At 44.1% G+C, this 23,032-nt stretch overlaps 1 protein-coding gene across 1 annotated transcript in view; it reads right to left on the bottom strand.

The window, feature by feature from the left end:
- The window catches only part of NHS (NHS actin remodeling regulator), a 244,140-nt gene that overhangs the window by 26,988 nt on the left and 194,120 nt on the right, over positions 1-23,032 (bottom strand). The gene's annotated exons all lie outside the window — the stretch shown is intronic.

Below are 23,032 nucleotides of genomic sequence, written 5' to 3'. Positions count from 1 at the left end.
CCAATGTGCTCTTTCACTACATCATGTTACACACAACTAGTTTCTGACACACGTTGCTAGTTCGCTGCCTGTCCGGGCGTAACAACTGAAATTAACTGCTTGCCCTGCTGAGAGACTTTGACTGTCACCTATCAAAAGAGGTTTCTTTAACAGACAGGGACTTCTGAGGGACAGGAACACTTCAGTTCCTCTAAAGAGAAATCCCAGAAGTCTGCCTCTGAAAATTATATGAATCAAGTCCACTAAAGGTTCAAGATAATTTCTCAGGAGTGCTGGGACTCATGGAGTCCCATGGACTATTCCCAGCCTCAGGGTACACAGTAGGTAGCTTTCCAAGGGCTAAAGCAGGAGTGGAGGGCCATGGGAGATGCCAGCACTCTGCCCCAGCCAGTGGCAGGGAGCAGGCTCATCCTGAGCCCCCCTAATGCAGCAGAGCAGGTGGCAGATCCTCAGGGCTAGCACTGGGCTTGTTCCTTCTGCCACAGACACCAATACAGACAGGCTCCAGTCTAATGCCAAGGAGCTGCTGCAGCTGCTGTGCTCACAGGACAGCAGAGTGTGACACAGGCACCCTCATGCACAGGAGGTACCTCCTGGGCTTCCCTTCCCAGTCAGCAGCCAAAGAACCAGTGTGCCTCACACTGGTACCCCCACTGGCCGTGCACTACTCTCCTTTCCATATTTGAGGGTCTCATCTACTTTCCTGCTTGTGCACTCTCTTGGCTTTTTTGAGGGGTAGCCAGTGCACCATGGCAGGGGATGGCTCTTTGGTGGAGATGCTTTGGTCTTTCTTGTTTTGTTGCTTTTTTTAATGCAAAACAACATTCACTCAGCCTGAAAGCATACCAGTGCTTTGTGTAGAGAAAGAACTAGGAAAGTAGAGTTGGAGAACATTGAAGGAGCAGACAGAAGAGGAGAAACATAGGAACCATGCTGCCACGTGTGGGATAATGAGAGACTATCAGTTTCCTTGGTTAGAAAAAAACCCCAGCAGTTCACCAAAATTTGTAGGTGTCATGATGGAGATGGTGGTATGGTATCATGAACAGACCTGCTGAAGTTCAGGTTCTCAGAGGTTCAGCAAAAATGAAGGGACCCCAAACTCTCTGTCTGGTAGGGAGCCTTGCTTTGCTTATCAGTGGATTTTTGCAGGTGGGGTTTCAGTCATTTTTCAGCACATTTGTAGTGGTGCTCCATGTGACTGGCATGGTGTCAGTGCAAGGAATTGCACTGGGGGGAGAAAAAATGATAGAGGAGGAAGGTAGTAGGATGAATGATGGCAACCTGTCAGTGCTTGTTCATCATAAGGATTTACTAATTAAATTTTTGACATTGCAAAAACATAATGTTGCCAAATTGCAGGCAGAGCTTTTGATGGCTTGTTTGTCTGTTACCACTGCAGCGGGGAAATGCCTCACTCACAGGAGCTGATTTTATATCTCCTTTATGCCTTGAAGGTAACAAAGCACTATGTCTGTTTTACATACAAGGTACTGAGCCACAAATGCCCTGATCCTATCCTGAGCCACACTTCCTCCTTGGGAGTCTCAGCTCAGGACAAAAATTTGTACGCAATAGTAATGATACCCCACCCATTCTTTGTATTGCCTAGGGCATGTGATATTCATGATCACATAACGTACCCTGGAGGCTAATGAAAAGGCAGGCACAAGCAGTTCCTTCCTACTCCCAGAAAAATCTGTCTAGACTGAAGTGCTAGTAGTTGTCTGTGATGAATATCAGTAAGTGAGTGGAAAGTTTTACCTACTTATGAAATTTTCAGTCATTTCATCAGACTAGAATAGATTTTGCTGCAAAATTTAGCTTGTAGAAAGCTCTTTTGGCCTTGGCAAAAAAGTGTTTTACAAATAGGAGTGGGAGTTGGGTTAATATACTTTGTGTGAGACTTAAAAATGAAACCAAGTTCATGCAAGCTCTGCTGCACACCTACTGTTGTAGACACACCTTGCTGTTGACAGATGGAATAGCATGACCTCTTAGCCACCCAACAAGTCTCCCTTAGCCAGCAGAGCTGTGCATAGTGCTGTCCCAGGAGAATAACCACAAATACATTGCTTATCTTCAAATGATAGAGCATTAAGAAGCTTACAGTACCCTGTGTTATGGCCCTAGCCAGCACCCATCCATGTCTTCTCACCTTTGCCTGAAGGACCTCTGATTCATGGTAACAGGGAATATACCCCCCTGACACCAAGAAAACAGAAATATTGTACAATACTCGCTGAACTGACCAGTCCTTAAAATACTCCAAAGCTGGAGTGGATTTTCTAGGAGGTCCAGAATAAAAGTGCTTGCAAAAAAAGCTGCAAGGGGATGAATGTTCTCAGCCTGCAGTAGGGAAGAAGCTCAGAGGGAGTGAGCAGCACTGGGTAGGGTGGAGGACAATGCTGGCCCAAGGATAAGTAAGTATAAACCCGCAATGAATGCAGTTAGTCTGGATGTTTGTGGAACGGCATCCCAACCTCAGAGTAGCAAAACTCTGAAAAAAACTCCTGAGGTAAGAGGGAAAAAGCTAACCAGTGAGTAAAAGCCTGCCAAAAAAAGGACCTGCTTCCATTTCATTCCTTGCACATTGTCCTTTGCATGTCCTTCCCTGTCCTTTGCACATTGCCTGTTCTTCTGCAATGACATTTTGCCTGGCCCTCATTGATTGCCCCTGGGAGCTGGGCACCATTGCTGGGAGCTGAAGCCAGAGGACGCAGCCACAGGAGTGGACTGTGAGCTTTAAGGACTACTGAACATCTAAGTTTCTTCACAGGACTGAATCTCTTACTTCCACTAAAAGAAAAAGCCACCCCTGTGTCAGGGTAATTCAGCAGACAAGGACTACTGGGCTGAGATCTAGAAGAAATGTGCAGTCAAAGCTGTACCATATGTTTCTGCTAGGAGCTGACATTAAATAGTAAGACTCCCTATATCCCTGTTCTGTGAAATGAGGATAAGGTATCTCTTTCAGCCAGCACTTCCTTTACTCAGTGTTTTACACTGCAGGCTGCTTTTACAATGCTGAGCCTGCACGTGGCTGTAGCCCCTCAGCATCATCGTAACATGCATAATAAATAAAGCAATATAGAAACGGTAAAGCCACAGTCTTTAAATGATTAACAGCTGGACATCACACTGAATGAGAAAAAAAGCCAATACAGAGATAGGAAATGCTACAGTTTAGGGATCAGATATAGTCTGTTAACATATTTTTAGTGTGCGCTTCAATCAGTTTAGACTATACAAGTGAATCACATAAACTATCACTTCATTTCATTCCTGAGTTAAAGTAATTGTTTTTGTTTGGTTTTTTTTTTGTCTTGTGGGATGACAAAATGACAAGAGGCCATTTAAATGGATTCTCTATTCCATTCTGGGGATCCATTAACACTGGCTGGTTTCCTAACAACCAAAGTCAAACAGATATACACTAATGGCTCTTCTCAAGAGAAGATTTTTGAAGATTTTCAAATAGCTGTTTTATTGAAGTTGATCATATTTATAATATACAGACCCTTCTCATCTTCACATCCTCTCATTCTCTCCCTCTTTTAGCCAAGCAGAGAAAGGATCCTGCCATAGCAGAGCTGGATGTGGATGCTTGAAGGTTGTGCGGCTTTAGTGCACTCAGGCGTGGTTGTTCTAATAATAACACCACAAAGGCCAAGCAAGAAAGATTTCTGCTCTATTTATTTGATAGATCCAGGGGTTTCCCCCCACAACTCCGTCTGCTTCTATAGACACTTGCCTCCCCCCTTCCCAGACCCTTCTGTTTCTCAACTTTCTATTATTTCTATGTGTATTATAGTTGCTATTACCTGTCAGGGGAAGAAAAAAAAAGATAATTTCCTATATTTCCTGGTTCAGAGAGAAAAAATGATTTGTTGTAAGGTGTGAAGAAGTGTGCAGCCTGGAGGGAATTGGAGCAGCAAGGAGGTTGCCTACATGTGAAGGGCCAGCACCCAGAGCTGTCAGCCCTGAATTCTGCACAGGCAAAGCTGAACTGGCAGCTGCCGAATCCTTGTTAAAGTATCCAGGTTCCAAAAGACAAAACCCAAAATTAAAAAGGATCAGACTAGTGAATAAGCCTATTCCAGAGTCCAGTTATGCTTAAGAGAGGCTGTAAAGTGCCAAAGCCCTCTGCAGGAGGCAGAGGTGCTGGGGGCTGTGCACTTAGTAAAACCTCTTTGCACACCCTGCTGCAGGGGTGCAGGATGCACCCAAAGGTTGCTGTGGCCAGCAGCCCCATGCCAGGCTCTGCTTAGGAAAGCACTTCTTCTCCAGCATTAAGGTGGTTGACCTGTCATTTGAGCATATGCCATTTTTTCTAGCTATTTCATGTAAAAATGGTGAGTTTTTCTTGTGTGATTCAATGTCATAAGAAAGCTGGATCTTCACCCAGCTTTGCATAAATAGGCCTATGCCAGCAGCAGGAGAATTCAATGTGATCAGCCTCTTCCTCAGCTACTGCCCAGGTCAGCAGTGAGCTACTGCCTGCTGTGTTTGTGTGCAAAACATTGCAAGAAAATTAATTCTGAGGAAGACCAGATTATTTCAAAGACTAGGCAGCCTGGCAGCACATCCAACTTCATCATGCAATTTAGTGCATAAATGCTTCATTGAGGCAAGTGCTGAGTGTGATGTGAATTTTATTTATAGCCAGCCTTGTATGTCCCAAATGTACACTTCCCCCAATGTACTCGTGTAACCACTGGAGCACCCAGGGGGTTTAAGCCAACAGCACTGGTAAAAATCTAGAGTTGCTTCTTTTCTTTCATGTCCCACATCCATCAGCAAGCTCAGCACTTTCAAAGCAGCTCCCTCTGCAGCTGCCACTTCCCAGTGATGGCAAAGAGAGTGCCAGGCTTACCCAGCAGGGACACCGGAGTCTGGAGCTCCTTGAAGGTGGGACAATCACTCTGTTTTCAACAATTGTGTTCCCTCCCAGCCATGCATATATGCAGACATTTCCCTATTTGCCAATGGCAAACCCCACCAACAGGAACTGTGAGTAGCTATTTGGATGAGCGACTTTCCTGTCCCATCTTTATTAAGAATTGAAAGATGCCCATGCAAAAGGAGTGTGTTGGTGGGGCTGCTGTTCATTGCAAATAACACTACTGGCTTGTCAGCTTTTCCAGCACCCAGCTGAACAATGGCAACCTTACCTCAACTTCAGTGACTACACCTACAAGCATGGGAATGCACACAATTTCCCTCATACCTCTAGGAAAAAGTACCCAATGACTGCAGCTAGAAACTGGGACATAGCCCAGAGCTCTTGGGAACCCTGGTCACCCTGGCAAGGGCAGGATGCCATGCTCTTTCCCCACCAAGTCAGTGCCAGAGCAACACCTGACACTGATGGGTTTCTCTTCTAAAGCTCTTTTGCTGGTGTAGGGACATCAGATGATGGGAATGTGACAAGCACTCTGGTTGCTTGGCACTGCAGAGGCTGCTGAGGACCCTGCCTGTGCTTCCCAGTTCATCTCTTCCCTGGGAAGCTGTCTGTGGGACAGTCCTTCTCTTCCCCATGACAAGTGAGAAATGAGGCAGGTCTTCACAGAGCTTTCTAAGCATATCTCTCAAGTGAGACAAGAGATGCTCAACTCAATGACAGAGAAAACTGCACGCCAAACCCTTGTGTCCTCACCAACCAAGTACATCTTTGGGATTTGTTCAGGATCTGGATAGGATGTCCCCATCCTTGGCCACATCTTTTGTTCCTGTTTTCCTGGTGTATCCTGTCATTTGTGAGGGTGCTGTTCAGGGCAGACATTTCATTTTCAGTCTTCACAGTGCCCACTGTCACAGGGCCATGGGTGACTGATGACCTACTTTAGGTGGTTTGCTCCTTGGCTACTGCTCTCTGGGAGCCTGCACTGGAAAACACAATTTGTAATGGCCTTGTGCATCATAATTTCTTATTGCTTTTATCAGGGCAGAAATCCAGAATATTTCTGAAGAGTCTTTGTGTTGTGCAGCCTGAGTTCAGAATGGATGTGAGTGGAAAGCTCCAGTGACACAGACCCCAAGAGATGGTTTGGGCAAGCAGTCTGGACCTGAAGCCTGGATCACCACATCTGCCCTGCCACTGGCACTTGCACATGCAAATCAAAGCCAGTGCAACTGTGTCTGTGCAGGCTGCAGCTGCCCTCCAGAAAAACAGGAGGGGAGACATGACAAAACAAGTTAAGTCTTTAGCTACATGTGGGCAACAGCATGAGTACAATTATTATTCTATTCTGCACTCATGGACAGACAATTTAGCAAATTTTTCAAACTCAAGCAAAAAGGCAGAAAACTCACTGACAGCAGAATCTGTTGAGAAAGACCACAATCTTTCATGCTCTTTGTATTGTTTTATTTCCTGCCAATACAGTGAAACCTCTCATGTTTCAATCACAGTTTCTTAGCACATCCCTGTGGCATTTTTCTGCCTTGCATTATGCTACACATGGGAAAAACAGCTATTCAGGAGAAAAAAGGGCAAGTGGGCAAAACCCATATTTGGCATTCAGGTAGCAGGAAAGATTAAGATACTGGAAAGCATATGATTTGGATGTCATTTCCATGAGCAGATCCCTGAATTTTGCATTTACCTGATGTTTGGTTGACTGGCACAACAGACATAATTCAAGAGGGCTGGGAGGCGTGTGGTTCTTAGACACATAAGAAGATTAGGCTGTTGAGCAATATGCACTTATGTGAAGAGTACCACATGCTAATCCCATTCTTGGCTTTGCTGCTTTCAATCACTGCTGGTGGTGTTTGAACATAATTTAAACTGCTTTTCCTAACTCTGTCAAATATGTTACAGTGGCCACAATGGAACTTTGTATTTCAAAGTATTTCAAAGCTGTCACTGCAGGATAGACAATAACCTCTTAGAAATACAGAGTACTTTATATGTTCAAGCCTCCATTCCTGTGAAGTTTCTCTAGACAGCAATTTCTTCCTCTCCTTTTATTCCTGTTCTCAAGTCTGTGCTTTACACAGCCTCCAAGAGTGCCCAGTAGGGTAATGGTAAAAGGCAGACAACATGGCAGTCCTGCCTGGCAAGCTTAAGGCTGCAGTCAGGTCAATTATTCTGCAGGAATATTAATTTAATATTCAATTCAGATTGCTGTCATGCTCCATGAGAAAATAAAGACCTAACTAGCTAGTAAAATAGTGAGGGTATAAACAGTCTTAGAGAAAAAACCAAACAGAACTATTTTAAGGTTACTGGACCTAATGATAAGGATGGATTGTTACAGCAGGCATGATGTGACATCCCACATACACACATGTCTATGTATTTGTGTACACACACTCCAGAGCATGGAACAGAAATCAGTGTCCCAAGAGAGCCCTTTCAGCCCTACATGCCTAATTAGTTGAAAGCACTTCTTTCAATCTGACACATTTTCAGTGCTTGTCAACACAAATTTCTTCCTGTGTTAGCCATTCACATTATTCCCACTCTGGATATGCAGTGAGATGAAGTCTCTTATCTCCAGCAGTGTAGTGTGTGGTCTTGATAACACACTTTGTAAGTATGCTTTTAGATATCCCTTGCAATTCTCTCCCACTGCTCTGCTATTTTTCTCCTGTACTGACTCAGCCCAAATCACTACTAAGCTTGCCTGAGTTGCTCCAGCAGGTCACCATAATGCTTTCCTTTTTATCACAGAGAAGTGTGCTCTTCACTGTGATGCTGCTCTCAGATCAGCCACCTTGATTTCACATGCCAGCACTCAAGAACAAAGCTCTACAAAATTCCTTTACTATTCTACCTACCTTAGTTAATGCTTACCATCAGGATCTTGTGGAAAAAAAACATCCTATAGACAGTTTTATGGTAGGTCAAACTGGTATTTTATGGTTGGTCAAACTAGGTCAAGCAGTTTTAGGATATCCTGCCTATTTCTGTACTCAAAACATTCAATTCCCCTGCATATTTCTCTCTGAATATTTGCACTTAAAGTGGTCGTTTTCAAGTAATAGCCTTTTGAGTCTATGCTGAGCATCCTCTTTTCAAGAAGGGCAGAGACTTGGTCATTGCAGCACCTGTTTCCACATCAGCATCCACAGTATGAACAACCTCTCCACAGCTGTTCACAGAGACCACCAGTAAAACATCATGAACCTTGAAAAAGCACACTGGAAGATGACACTCAACAAAGAATATGCTGAACTTGCCATATTGGAAGGTTAGAGTCAGATGACTTATTCCAAGTACAGCAAATGTATTACTGATTCCCTTGATATTTTCAAAAACTACAACCTTCTAAGACTTAATCTCCATACCTTCTCTTGATTCTCAGAAGCAGCATTTAGAATCAAAGATGCCATTTTGCACAGAAAATGAATGAGCTGGGTCCCTCTTCCCTTCCACTGGCACGGCCTGTAGGCTGAGGAATCAACCCCCAAGAGTCAGGAACAACAAGCCATGTGTGAGGAGTAGAGAGTGGCTCATATTTCACACTTCTTCCTTCCCATCAGTCTTTTTCAGTGTGCTTGGCTAGATGCCTTGGATGCCAATTAACTGCAAGTTGAGGTAAGTTGCAACAGTTCCTTCCAATTCTATTTAGTAAATGCTATGCAATACTATGTAGATAAATACTATTACAGCATGTCCCTTCAAATTACTCACAGCCCTTCAGGGGAAGACAGAAAGTCAAGCATCTCAGGGGGACCAACAGCAACTATTTTTTTTTTCTTCCTCCAGAGAAATATTCTTGCGGCTCCTGTAGCTCCATAAGTCTGTTTTGCAGAGGGATTGAGAGACCTGGCTCTGTCTCTCTATCCCTATCTCAGAATAGCTTCCTCCCCAGAGTGGTAAGGCAGCATGTTTCTTGGGACAGGCAACAAAAATCCCACACACTCCTCCACAAGGTCTCTCTGGAGCCACCCTGATGGTGGCCCAGAGCCAGCTGGCACAGGGGTGCAGTTACAGATACAACCAGGGTGCAGCTCTGGGTTATTTCAGTACAACTCTTCCCCAGTCTCAGTAAATATCCAAATCCTCCACTACCAGCCTCCTCAGATCTGGCTCTGGCCTCCCAAGCCATTTGCTTGAAGCCCAGTTGTAGACAACCATCTGAATCAGCCCACAAATGACAGAACCACAGACTGGACAGGGCTGTAAGTGAGTGACCTTAGAGATCACCCAGTTCCAGCTTCCCTCTGTGGGCAGGAACACCTTTCATGGGAGCAGATTGCTCTGGGCCAGGAGAAGGGTCCCCTTTCCACACTGTCCTTCCCCAGTCCCACTTCTGACAGGACACTTGTGTTAAACATTTCAGCAAACTGGGCTGTAAGAGTTCAGAGAAGCACACTGAGAACAAGGCCAGCTGAATTGCAGAGTTTCATTTGTTGAAACAATGGGGAACACAGTCCTTTTGTTTGGTAAGGGGAAGGAGAGCTGCCTGAAAATAGAGATTTATGCCCCTTTCACAGTCCCTTCCTGTGATACCAAGCACATGTTCCTGCACCCCTCACTGCCAGAGCTCCAGCTCTTACCCAGGAATTGCAGCCTCTCCCCTCCAGGCCTTTTGGGTTTGAAATTAGCCCTTAATCCATAAAGCATGGATGTGTTACAATATATGGAATGGCCTGTATTACTTGCAGTACTTTCTATACACAGACAAAAAGACTTTCTATACAAAGACACCAAGATACACTGGGTGACTTTTTAAAGAAACCCATCCAGACAACATTTGGAAACTCTGTCAGTGATGTTGTATATCTAGGCTGCAGGATGAATAACTTATGTCAAGATAAATTATTTTCCCACTGTTGTTATTATTTGAATAACATGTTCTCAGCTTACTCACCTTAGGCACTAAAATTTTTTCTGCAGACTTGCACTGTTTTTTCTACTGTATTTCAAGCCCTTGCTTACCTAAAATGGTCCACAAGCCTCAAATGGCAAATGCCAGCTTGCAGATTTAACCAGGAGGTGGGCATGGGTAGCTGTATCCCCTTGCATGTCCCTGCAGAGGTGCAAACTGTGTCCATGCCAGCTGGGGAGCCCCTGTGGCTCACACTGACCCACTAACTCCCACTTGGAAGCGAGACATCACAGCCAATGGCAACTAGCACATAAAATGCAGCATGAATTAAGCTAAAATGAATTTTAAAGTGTTTACTTCTCTTAAAGTGTTGTAGGGTGTTAATAAAGATCATAACATAGGCTAAGCTTCATTGTTATGGCTAATATGGCTTTATGAGCCCAAACCATATCCTGTGGTCTGTGCTCACATTTATACTATTAAGCAACATATTCATGCACAAAACCTAATTGAGTTCTGACGGGATTTCTGAAAAGCCACATCTGCTGAAGAGCTTCAGGGTTTGTCAGAGGCTGCAGGGGTGTGGAGCACTCTCTGGTGAGAGCTGTCATCCAGCACATAGCTGCAAACAGCTAATTCTTGCACATTTGTAACTCCTCTGCCTTTGTGCACGCATCTGACCCAGTACAGGGCAGCTTTCAACACGTCAGCTCTAGCACAGCAAATACACAGAGTGGCAAACAACTGCATGCTCCCTTAATGTGCATATGAAATTATTACCTTTTAAGTGTGGGCAGACATTTTATTATGACCATGTGCCAACCCCTGCACATGAAGAGGAAAACCAGAAGGCATGGCTGAAATGGCCACATCTCATTGCATCCAGTGAAAACCAGAGCAGAAATGTCAGGTGTCAACACCTACTGGCAACTATCAAGTGCCACCATGGAATGACTGCACTGACAGCAACACTGGGCAGGAAGTCTTCAAACTCTCAGCTGTAAGCAGTGATGAAAATTAAATAAAACTAATCTGCAGGAAATAAGCTTCTTGGAAAAGAAAAACCCACAGGAAAAGAAATTTAACTAGGAAATACTTTCAGGAAAGGAATAAGGCAAGGAACAAAGGAGAGCCGGGAGAAGGGCATTGGGAGAAGGGAGAATTGTCATTAAAGTTATCATGCAGAAAGTATAAGTTAGAAGTGGGGTCACTGAGTAGCAAACAGTGTTTGACCTTAATGTATGGTGTATCAAGTGGAATGGTGAATCAGGGCAGAGGGCACTCTGGGGACACTCAGATTTATTCACTATGAGCAAAGTTGACAATATTTCCAAACGTAAAGAAGCAGACAACTGAAAGTAATCAAAAAAGTTACTTTCCTCAGGGGAGATTTGTCTCCCTGGAGAATTTCTGCAGCTAACAGATAGGCTCCTCACTGATTTTGAGTACAAATGAGCCTCAGAGAGATCTGAAGAATCCTCTAGCTGCACCTGTGCCCCTCTGTTCACTGTGGAAGAACCATGAGAAGACTGACTGTGAGTCTCAGGTTTTGTGTTGCTGAAATGGTTCCCGAGGTATTAAAGAGTTTTTTCCCAGCCCCGCGACCGAAGAAGAAGTCAAGATTCTTCAGCTCTGGTTTTCAAGGTTGTTTATTTTCTCTTATCTATGACATTCTTTCTCCACCCCACTGAGATCTGTCCAGCAGGTTGGGTTGAGGCACACTGACCGCCCTTGGGGCAGTGTTAGTTTTTTATACTAAAAACTACGTGTACTTTATTTACAATAATTTTCCAAAACCTATTGCCTATGTTAGACAGTCTGTCTCTACTTTAAACCAATCCAAAAATGCCACCATCACAGCAGAAGATGGAGGACAAGACACACCCAGATTCCTCCATCTTGCCTCTTGAACCCCCATTCTAAAAAGCCCAAAATTCTACATTTTCACCCTGTGATAAATTCACTAAGGTTCTACTCAAACCCTTGTGGCTCGTAAATCCTCGCACAAAGTTGGTAACTGTTTCCATGGGCTAGGATCAAAGGCACAGGTGTTTTTGACTCTGTGCCAAGGTCTCTGAGCCCCCTGCCAGGGTCTCGAGTCCTGCAGGGCAGCCAGAGGAATGTCATGCGAGGAGCTGACATGTTCTGTCACCACCAGGCACCAAAAAGGGGAGACATCACCTTTATGGGGGAGCAGGGCTGCCTACTTATAAACAGATATGAGTCTGCAAAGCTATGGAGGAGTTCTCACATTTAGTTGTTGAATATATTTAATGACAAAGTAAACTGTAAAACTGGGTCAAAAACAAGCAAGCTACCAAGGCATAAGGTGAGTTTTAACTCAAAAGGTAAAGCATTGCCTGAGAAACTGAACAAAATCTACTCATTTTTATGAAGGAAGGGATAAACACACTCATAAAAGTGACACCATTGGCTGGGCCAGGTGCAGTTTTGCTGTCCTTACTGAGTCATGGATCTGCCCGACTTCTCTGGACCCTCCAGCTATGCCAGGACATCAGGTCTGGCCCTCATTACCCCTCCTACCACTTCACTGCCTTCTCTTCTCTACCCCTCTTCTTTCTGTGTGGATTTTCCAAGTGGTGTTAAAAAAAGGAAGTGCTGGAAGAGGTGCCAGACTGCTCTAGAGGCTGAGATGCTGAACATGCTGAACAGTGAAAGGCAGACAACACCCACGGATCCAGCAGAGCCCTGATCTGGCAGGATCTGGGAGGGGGGAGGTGGCAATTGCTCCTCACATCCTTTCAGCAGCTCCCGGAGCATCTGCCAGCACAGGCGGAGGGGGAGCCACCCCAGCCAACTTTTTTTTTTTTTTTTTTTTTTTATAATATGGATCTTGTTCATAAAGTCAGAGACATTTTATATACAAATACAGATCAGTTCCCTGCCATCTGCTTATTTCTATGTAGCATCTAAAGTATCATAAGGGTGTTACAGAGAATATGAAAACAAGGTTTTACCTCTGCTGCTGAGCTTAAAAAAAAAAAAAGGAAAAAGAAAAAAGGAGAAAATATAGGTGTTGGAATTCAGGGAAAAGCTAAAATCTGAGACAGCATTTTCAGTCGTGGTTGCCTGAGCTGGTGTTGTCTGTGGATGGAGTTTGGCCTGATAGGTGGATATGCTGTCACATCCCTGCTCTGGGCCTGGTGCAAGTTACCTCCTGGCCTTCAACAGCCCTATCTTGTCCTGCCAGGGACCTCCCAGCCTTTTCTGTGGTCTTTCTACTAGTGTGTCTTAAGAGCAGAAATCACCCGTTTTTGGTGATTTGCACATTTCCACATACAATTACAGGCCCTGCATTTCATGTGCTAGTCCAGGAGTACCTCACTGGTGGTCTATCTAGTTACACTCATACAGATAAAAGTAGTCTTTATTCCCCACTAGGACATGCTCCAAACCTTTGCAGATGAGCTGTGGTTTGTACTGCCCAGGCTGCAGTTTTGGACCCACAAAACCAGGGGGTCCTACAGCACAACCAACCTTCACCATGTACAAGCAGCTCCAAAGCACTGCACTGCTGGTTCATGACTCAGAATTTACCCCCCATGGTCAGTACAGAAAAAAGAGCCAGGCATATGAGGGTGCCTGGTCCCACCAGAACCCACACCCACACAGCATGGGAGGACACAAGAATTCACTGATCATCTGCCAGAGTCATTACCACTCAAGGATTTTTAACTACTGCATTTAAATATAGCTAATTCTGATAAATCAAGATTGTTTCCCTCACTTGCCAGTTTGATAATTTCATCTTCATGTTTATTCACATTAGTAAGTATTGATTTCCTTTGGAATGCAAAACATTTTCTTGCAGTAAGTGAGGGTGAGGTCTGCTTGGCAAAGTTTTTGTTACACTAAAAACTTCTGAAGTTTGGGTATTGTAATACTTAACATATTTTCATTGCATCCAGAAAAAAAGGGATTCTGTGCAAGAGCACAGAAGAAAAAATACCTAAAAAGTGCAACCACCACTTAGCTAAGAAAATGGCATTAGGCAAAGACTAATTTAAATGCTTTTCATTTGAGTTATCCTTTATCCCATCTATTAACATCCCGATTCCTCCTGTGTTTGTAATATTGCACAACAGCAACACTTCACAAATACCACATTGCTTCTTCACTCTACAAGGGCCAGAGCAACCTCTGCACAGCTAGTAGGACTCTCCCTATTTTTGGCTAACTGTTACACATACTTCTGGGATGGGAAAGCTACAACAAAAATTCAGCCCATCAGAATAACTTATCTAAACTTTGAAGATCTCATTTAGAGTCATACAACAACTTCTTTTGCAGATACTTGTACAGGACAGTGGAATTATTTCCAAGGCTTTAAGAAAGTTCTATCACTACTGAAGTTATAGCCACATCCATGATAACTTATGACTATGTGAAAAAGGGAAATATTTGCTTAAGGGGTGGCTCAAAGACACTCATCTTCCTTCCCCTTTCATTCTCTTCTGTGGACACTCAGTGAGTTTAGGGTGATGTTGCTCCAGAAATACTGCAGCCAGAAGAAACCAATGATAACCAAAGCACCAGACATGCCTCACAGAAATAAGCCTTGAAAAAAGACTATGGGCAGAAACACCTTTATCACCCCATTCATGAACCACTGAGACAGATATGTGCCCAAAGCTGAGCTTATTCATATAATCCCCAGGGCAATTTTTGTATTCAAAAGCTTTTAAATCTGAGGGCAAAATTTGTTGCCTACCACAGAAAGCACAACTTTGTAACAGCACTGTCACTGTGGAGTTTGTGTTGATTCATTCATCCCCAAAGCAGAAAAATGTCTCTTCCTCCAGCCATGTCCATACTCACCCCAGACCCCCTGCCATGAGCTGAAGCCCCATTGAACTACAGCTCTTTTCCAGCCTTTCAGCTGTCATCATGGCCAGCCATGCTGATGGGGGCTCAAATAATCAGGTAATTAATCCTCCATTAACATGAGACCAGGGAGACCTGGGGCTAGTTGTCCATCAGATACATACCTCAGCAGTACCTAACATAGCCAGTGTCTACATAACACTGGTTTTAATATTACAGTTGGTGATGACCCGAGTTTCATTCTGCATTTCATACTAGCAATCTTCCACTTGGACTAGATGATCATGGTAGGAGGCTCCTACCAATTGAAAATATTCTATTCTATTCTATTCTATTCTAGTCTATTCTATTCTTTCTATTTTTAAATTTCTATTATTATTTCTACCAACATGACAAACATTGCTAATTTTATGCCTGAGCTTCAAATTCATGGTATCTCCCAGTCTGCTAAGTCACTGCATGCAGAACCTTTGCAGTTCTGTGTTGGGAGGTCATGAACCAATACAAACCACTGTATTGTGCATATGAGGCAGTGACTGTCCAGCTGTGTTATCTGGGGTCATTTCCCACTCTTAAACTGTGAAAGTTCTTCAGGTTTTAATGCAACAAAATGACCTCTGTTTTTATAGAGTACATTATAGTGGCAAGGGAGCTGCAGCCATGCTGACAGAGCTGCATTTTAGCACTCAGTCTACTCTTTGCACCTCCATATTCTTCAAAAAGTACACGATGCTGATAAATGGTAGCCATGTCTTTGGCTGGCACAGTTTTACTGGTTAAAGATGACATTCTTTTCAGAGCTTTGTCCCATACCTTTGCACAAGCAGAAATGAATTGTGAAGAAAATCAGCTTCAGTATATTCATTCAGACTTGTTATGGGGAACACAAGCTTTTAGATTCAGACCACATGAAAGGAATTTTAAAGTGTGGGCCACTACAGCTTATACTCTCAGCTTCATTGACTGCAATTTCCTCCTCTTGAGCTTCCCCACTTGACCTACAGAGTAAATATGTCTTCCCAGGAAGTATAAATTCCCACTCAGCAAAGCTAAATCCTTTTCATGGGGTCCCAAGCTCTTCAGGGTTGCTTTGTTTGCCAAATCCTATTCTGATAGCCCACAGACCACAATTCATAATATAAATAAAGTTTATTGCATCTCTTGGAGGTACCACCAACTGCACAGGGCCTCTGTTTAAACAGCTGCCAGAAGATAAAGCCAGGGCTCTGCCTGACTCCAAAAAAGTTTCCAATAATCCCATGGAGACTTCACTGTGATGCTGGCACCAGAAACAGCCTGGGATTCACAAGCTGACTAGGTCATGTAATCACCTTCCTGCAGAGAGGATCAGAGACTGCAACAAGGCCAGCCCAGGGCGGGATGACTGGTTTGGAAAACAAGCAAGGCTCACTGAAAGGATCAGGGCAGGGAAGATGGATTCCTGAAAAGTTGCCAGTAAGAGTAGGTGTTGTGAAGAGGCACCATAAAAAATGCAGAGGAAAAGCTGCATGAATTGTAGAAAGTAGAAACCCAGTGCAAATTCAGAGCATGTGACTAGAGTAAACCAGACCGACACATCAGCCAGCCTTTGAGTAAGCTAAACACTTTCTGCTAAATTTATGCAGTTGAGTACAACTTACAGGCTTTTTTTTTCCCTTTAATTTTGTCTCATATGAATAGACACCTGGCACTGCCAAGGCAGAAAGGAGCAGTCATATGTGGAGACAGAACAACTAAAGACAAAAGGTTTTATCAAATTTGGGAGAACCCCTTTCCTCTCAGTTATTTGCTGGACTTCTCTAACATTGAAAGAGTGAAAAATTATGAAAAGCAGGTTTAGGATGTAAGCCAGGACAATCCTGGACTGATCCAAAGAACCAGTACTGAGCCTTCCATACATGCCAGAACTGGAGATCCTGAGGCACATTTCCAAGATGAACACCTTTTCCCCACTAGACCCAGGCTGGTGATACCAATCCAGTGACTGACCTCTGCTCTGATAAGTCTTGATGCTTACAGAAAATCACAAGATTTGGATTGGACTGTAACCTTGGAGTTTTGGAGTTGTCTGAGATTGGCATCACATGTCCATGCACATCATGGAAGGAAAAAGAAAGCACATTACTGTTTGTACAGGTTGAATTTGAGGAGATTATCATTTAAGCACACCTTGTGTTTAAAAGGCTATTCAAGGTATTGCAGTAATTTTTCTCATATTACAGCTGCAGCATCTCCTGCGTACTCTGCCTTCCCAAAATGCTCATTAACCCTCACATCTGCTCTTCCTGCCATTCAACCTACCCTAGTGCAAGGGCAGTCACTTTCTTACAGATCATGAAAGAACATCTTGAGAATAAAATTCAGTCACCAAAACCTGAGAGGAATTCAGTTCAGCAGGAATTCAGTCCATACCACCAAACCTTGGTTTTTTACATTGTTATATGACACAGTCACTGTTTCACAGTTAATTGAAAAAAGTGTACAGTCACTGAACTTTTCTGATCTGTAGTAAAAACGCAACCATGAACTACAATTAAGTTCCTAAACCACTGATGGACAGGTTAGAATAATTATTTTAGGCTCAACTCAGCATTTGGAGTAAGACATTGAAAGTAAAAGGGCTTTGGTAGGGTGGAGCTGAGACAGGGGCTGGGACAAATGAAGTGCAAGGGAAAATGGATCCTTCCCTTAGCAGCCTCCCTTACCCTGGCTGTGTTTGAAGCAGGCAGTGTGGAGCAGGGGTGTAGCAAGGTGGTCACACAAACCCTACACTGGCCTTGCTGCTGGCCAGTTGCACAGCAGAAACCCTGGGATAAGGAGGGGGATATCAGCTGCTCAGGCTGTCAGGAGCACAGCAGGTGAAGCTCTCCAAGGTCTGTGAGTGCTACCACAGCACAGGCAGTGAATAATACCTCGTCAGCAGGCCACACTATTGAATAGCAATAACTTTCCATAATAACTAATTAATGTCACATACAGACCAGACACTTAGAGAAAGTGCTATAGCTCTTCCTTCATCAAATTGCAGCACTGAGGTCGAGCTTTACTCATCTGCTGGATTGGTAGAAGATACCTGCATGAGAGCCAGAACCTTCCCTTTGGCAGCTGTGGGCTCAATCAAGCTGTTTGGCACCTCCCTCAGCTCTGTGGTGCCATCACTTCTGTGGCCATCCTGCCTGGACAGCAAACTCCAGTGTACTTGGATATCCCCCACCTATCCCTGACATGTCCTCCAGCTCTCACTCCCCCCAGTGACAACTCAGCCCTGCAAAAGGAGGCTCCCAGCAGCCCCCATCTTGGGCAGGGCTCACACCTCCCAGGAAAGCACTGCCTGGACCACAAAGATTCCTGGGCAATCCTGAGACCCTAGGGAACCTCAGGAAAAATTTATTTTGGCAGGCTCACTAGTGTGGCATGGTCAGCACTCTATCCCCTCACTTTCCCTGTGTACGAACAGGGGGACACATCTGTGACACTCCATGTTGAGCATGTTGCCTTTTCATTCATAAAAGGCAGCCTTGTATCTTTAATCACTTTGCCAGATAATAGCAAAGAAACAGTTGATTGTCTGTGTTATCAGACACTCTTGGAAAAGTCTAGATAAGGATGCTGAACAACCTGGTCTTATTAGAATTCCACATGCAAACGCTTCCCCATAATCCAGAGTCATCTGTATCCCGGCAACCCTTTAAATTTCATTCTCACTGAATTGCCAGATCTTTATCAAAATATAATTACAGTCTTAATTTGGATGATAAATTTTGATTGCTTGTGCTGTGCCAAAAAAAAAAATTGTCAGGTACACAAAAAAATGAGGTGCAACTGTGAGATGTGAATCTGCATATTCTGACATTGGTGTATCACCTTTCTGCTTATCAAAAGTTTGGCTCTGATAGCTAGCAATGAGGTTATGTAGGGATAAATAGGCAGGGACATGCAAAGACAGTTTTCTGATGCCATCAAATGAAATTTGCACTAAAAACAGAGAAGAATTTGAAATCTGCAGTTGCTTCTGAAGATTATCACTATTATGAGGATTATATACTATTATCATTATGAGGTAAATTATGTGCAGCACTGCTGTGCAAAGTGGAAGAAAACACTGGCTCTTCCTGAAACAGGAAAAGATTGTGCAGAACTCACCTTTTGTCCCACTGCCTTGCCCCCCTCCTTCAATTACTGGCAGAAAACAACACACTGCTTTATAGTTACATCCAGATTATGTGGACAGTTGCAAATATTTTTCCAAAACAAGTAGCCTAAAAAAAGTATTCCAGAGGAATATAACCACTGCCTACTCTACCAAGAGAGCCCAAAGGAGAGGAAATGGCCCTGCTAGCAAGACATGGAGGTTACCTAGTTTCTGACTTACAGAGTATTGCCGTCCAAACCCACTTCAGTTTCACCCTGTTGAAATGCCAGGGGGGAAACATAATTACTCAGATGACAATGGCATAAATGCAATTAGACGTTTGACCTTAGTGTTTCTTGGTCACATGCACAGAGTTGAACTAATTGCTAAATTTGGGGCTGGGAAGTTCTCCTTTTCCACAAACACACACTGAGTTATTTTCATTTTTTTCTGCATTCCTGAGAAGGATTCTTTCATAGGACAGATGTGATTTCATCCCTTGAAAAATATTTCCTTGCCTCCTGTGGGGGCTTTGGGTACCCAGCCTTGGTCCTCTTCCTTATCACCGTTGCATGCACCATAAAATACCTCTCTGACACACCTGGGAGCTTGAGTTCATTCTCATGGAGGGTATGTTGTCCTCCCCTGCGAAGACCATGCAAGATGAGAACAACTGGAACAGTAAGTGAATTCCACCACACAAGCATGCAGAAGGGTCACAGTGTAGACTGGAAGTCACATTGGGTCACAGTTACAGTATGAAAAACGTGCTGCTACCTTGTGAGCAGTGGTCAGCTACATCACTCAGGTGAGGTCTGTTCCCCTAGTGCTCCACAGCCCCAGCACTCTCAAGAGACCGCTCCAAACCAAATGTGATTTTGTCCAGAGCCTGATGCAAGCAAACACAGTTGCCAACTAATGGTAAAATTCAAAGCTCACTGAAGTCCAGAAAGATACTGCAACCTCTGCAGTCACGTCTGTGCCCTGGGTCCCATCCATTCCCTAACAATCATGTCCATCACTGACACATCAGTAATGCTTTTGCTGACAGTAGCAGTACAAGGTTTTACAGCCGAGTGGTCTGAGGCATTGAACCATTCTCATCCCTTTGGTGGTAGGAGCTCAGTGGGGCTAATACTGCAGTAGAAATGGAGGGCAGGAAGGAACCATGTGAGAATTGTCTGGTCTGTGACTTTTCCAACCCTAAAACAAAGCTAAAATTAACAGCAAATGAGGTACCCACCTCCTGACACAGAAAATGTTTCCTATCGTGAATTTTGACTGACGTGTGACCAAACCTGTCCTAAAAATGCCAAAATGCAAAGCCAAGTGTAATTCCACTACTCTAAAGTGGACTAAGTATTTTTAGTTCATCCCAATTTTATTATTCTTAAAAAGCCTAAAAGAAGGGCATCCTATAAGCTCCATAGGAGCCTGTCCCAGTGCTTTATTCCTCTTTGTGCTTGGAAAGGTCTTGCTAACCTTCCCCTGCTGCAAAGTCAGCTGGCTCCTAAGGGGGAAGGCTGCAGAAGCGGGCATGCTGGCTGCAGTCACATGCAGCTCCCCTCTTCTTTGGATATCAGACTCCATCTCTAGTGCCATAAATTTGCAACTTCTCACCTCAGATGAACTGAGCTGAGACTAAAATGCCAGAATTAGTGCCCTGGCCCAAAATCCAGAACTAGTTTTTGTACCAGGCAGTTAGGGAAGTGGGAATGCCTAAGCCCCCAAAGGAGGATGATGAATCGCTGCTTATTCCAGATACACAGTTCTTTGCTCTCTTTAAAAAAAAATGAATTTATTTCCTTCTGGTGAAGGGTGCCATGCTAAAATCACAGGAAAACCAAGTTGCCTATCCACAGCAGCAGATTCAGCCTGGCACTAGGGAGATGGAAATGTGCCATGGTGACTAGTTCAGTTCAGCCTGTTAACCATTCCCTCCACCTGCCAGGCACACTGCCCCCCACGTAAGCACTGTTAGTGAAGGCAAGCATACATCTGGATGAAAACCAAGCTGAGAGGAACATGCCATTTTTAAAGCCTGGCTTTTGTCTCTGAGTTACATGTTCCAACACCAGGCTAATGTTGAGAGGACTGGCAGGAGAGGTTACCAGATTTACTCTTCCTCTGCACTGTGGCATGTTGCAGGGGGAGGAGTCCAAAATGGCCCCTGTGATGGCTGCCGGCATCTTCACAGTAGCTGCTAAAAGAGAGGCTTATTCCTTATTCCTGAAGCTACTCTTCAGTAAGAGCTTTCTCTAGGGCAGCAATGGATTCCTCAAGCCTTCAGCCACAGCAGGAACTTCCTGAAGGAACATTTCATATTCAGAAGGAATCACAATGTTCCTATTTCTTTCCTGCCTGTTTCATTCTTGAGCCCTGATCTCCCATCTTTAAGCTCACAGTTGTCATGACAGAGTACAGCAGGAGGTCTGTGGCAATCACATGAACATCCCAAGTTCCTAGTAAGCAAAACTGCAGTCTGGCTTCCTCAGCTGTCTTGACTGTTCTTCTGGGTGAAAAGACAAGCAAGTCTCACCACTGGGAAATGGAATCCCAGAGAGGAATGTGACAAGCCTTCCATAGGCAAATGGACTTTTGGCATTACACTCTTTGCCTTTGGACCCAGCATCATCACAACAACCACAAACCCAAACTGTACCGGTGATACCAGTAGCTGAATACTTGGAAATATAAACTGGGGATGCTTTCCACTGCCCGCCATTTGGGCTGAGACACTTTACCCTTGAGGGACCTGTCTTGACAAACTTATCTAAAAATGGCTTTACTGCTTCTGCTGATTCCAGGAACCAGAGACAAATAACCCTCTGTCACAGCACAGCCTGGCATCCCACTGATTTCTATGGAAGACAGCAACAGGGCAAATGCAGTGGAGGGAGCAGCACACAAGCGGTTAATGCATGCCATGAAGAATTATACATACATATACTGTCAAACATAGCCAGAATCTTTTATGTTGACATTTTCCATTCAGTGCCACTAGAATTAAAATGCTCATAATAAAAACCTGCCAATCAAAAGCATAGAAATTATCACCCAAGCAAAATTCATTTCTGTCTAGATAGTTGACCAGAAGTCTTTCTGCCTCCTGCAAGCAACATTAATGCCATCCATTGCCACAACAAATGCCAGTCAAGTCCCTTTCTTTCCACCTGTGATTTTAAAAGTACATTTCCTGTGCAGACTGCTGTGTGCTTGGCAACCTCTGCATCTCCCCTCCTGATGAGTAGCAGAAACGCTGCATGCTAAACTCTCCTGTAATGACATGGATTCCCACATCACTGAAAAATTCTCAAACTACCCAGGAAAAACTTCAAATAACCTGCAAGGTATTTAAAAAACCAGAGGCAACAGCAAAAGTCAAACCCTCAAAACATACAGAGAGTGAGAGAGAGAGAGAGAAAGAGAGAGAGAGAGAGAGAAAATAAATGCCCACTGCTTGATCCAAAATAACAGAACAGTTCTGCATAGGAAAGAAAATTCATTACCATTGTGGGAACCCTCAGTCATTTAGAGTCTCCAGTCAAGGCTGAGAGCCATTCTGAGACTGCAGGTTTTTCCTTTAACTTCACTCCCCAGCTCTGCGAGGAACCAGTTAAAAATGACATCACTGCTCATACTACCCTCCTCCCCCTCCCCATTCACTTGCTAAAAAAGCTGAGGCTGCTCCTCTCCCCCTGCATTGGCTCCAGATTTGGTCCTCACTGCTCTTCACAAGTTCCTGGTCTGCAGTTGACTGTGCATCGGTGTCAGTGCGGGACGGAGGATGCGTCTCTGCGCTTTTCCAGGGTCCCTGCTGGCACCCACTTGAGAAATAAAATAGCCTGGCCATTAAGAAATCAGAAGAGGTCTAACCTTGCGATGTATAATGCATTACACAACCAGCTCCGTTTACAGAAGGCAGACAGTCTTACTCTTTGAAGTGGAAGGGAGAGAGAGACCCTCCAAGGGGCTCTGCCTTTCACCTCATCTTCCTTAGAGGAGAGGACTTTCTCTGTGGTCTGCTGCATCCTCCTTGCTTGCATTAGGACTGCAATCTCTCTTTTTTTTCCTTTTTTATTTCCCTCCTACTGAGTGTGACATCATCAGAGAACAACTCTACTTCTGTAATAAAAAAGAATCCCAAGCAGAGCTACTTGGGACGAGGTCATCTGGAGGACCCAGGTGATTCTGGCTCCTGAGCAAATGTCACTTCCTACAAAAATACTTTGCTCTTGCACACTGTCATCGGGATTTAATAACCCTGCGC

This window comes from Molothrus aeneus, chromosome 2, assembly GCF_037042795.1.
Source record: "Molothrus aeneus isolate 106 chromosome 2, BPBGC_Maene_1.0, whole genome shotgun sequence".
NCBI classification, from domain to species: Eukaryota; Metazoa; Chordata; class Aves; order Passeriformes; family Icteridae; genus Molothrus; species Molothrus aeneus.
Note: the sequence above shows the minus strand (reverse complement) of the source record. Positions and strands in the feature narration are given on the sequence as shown.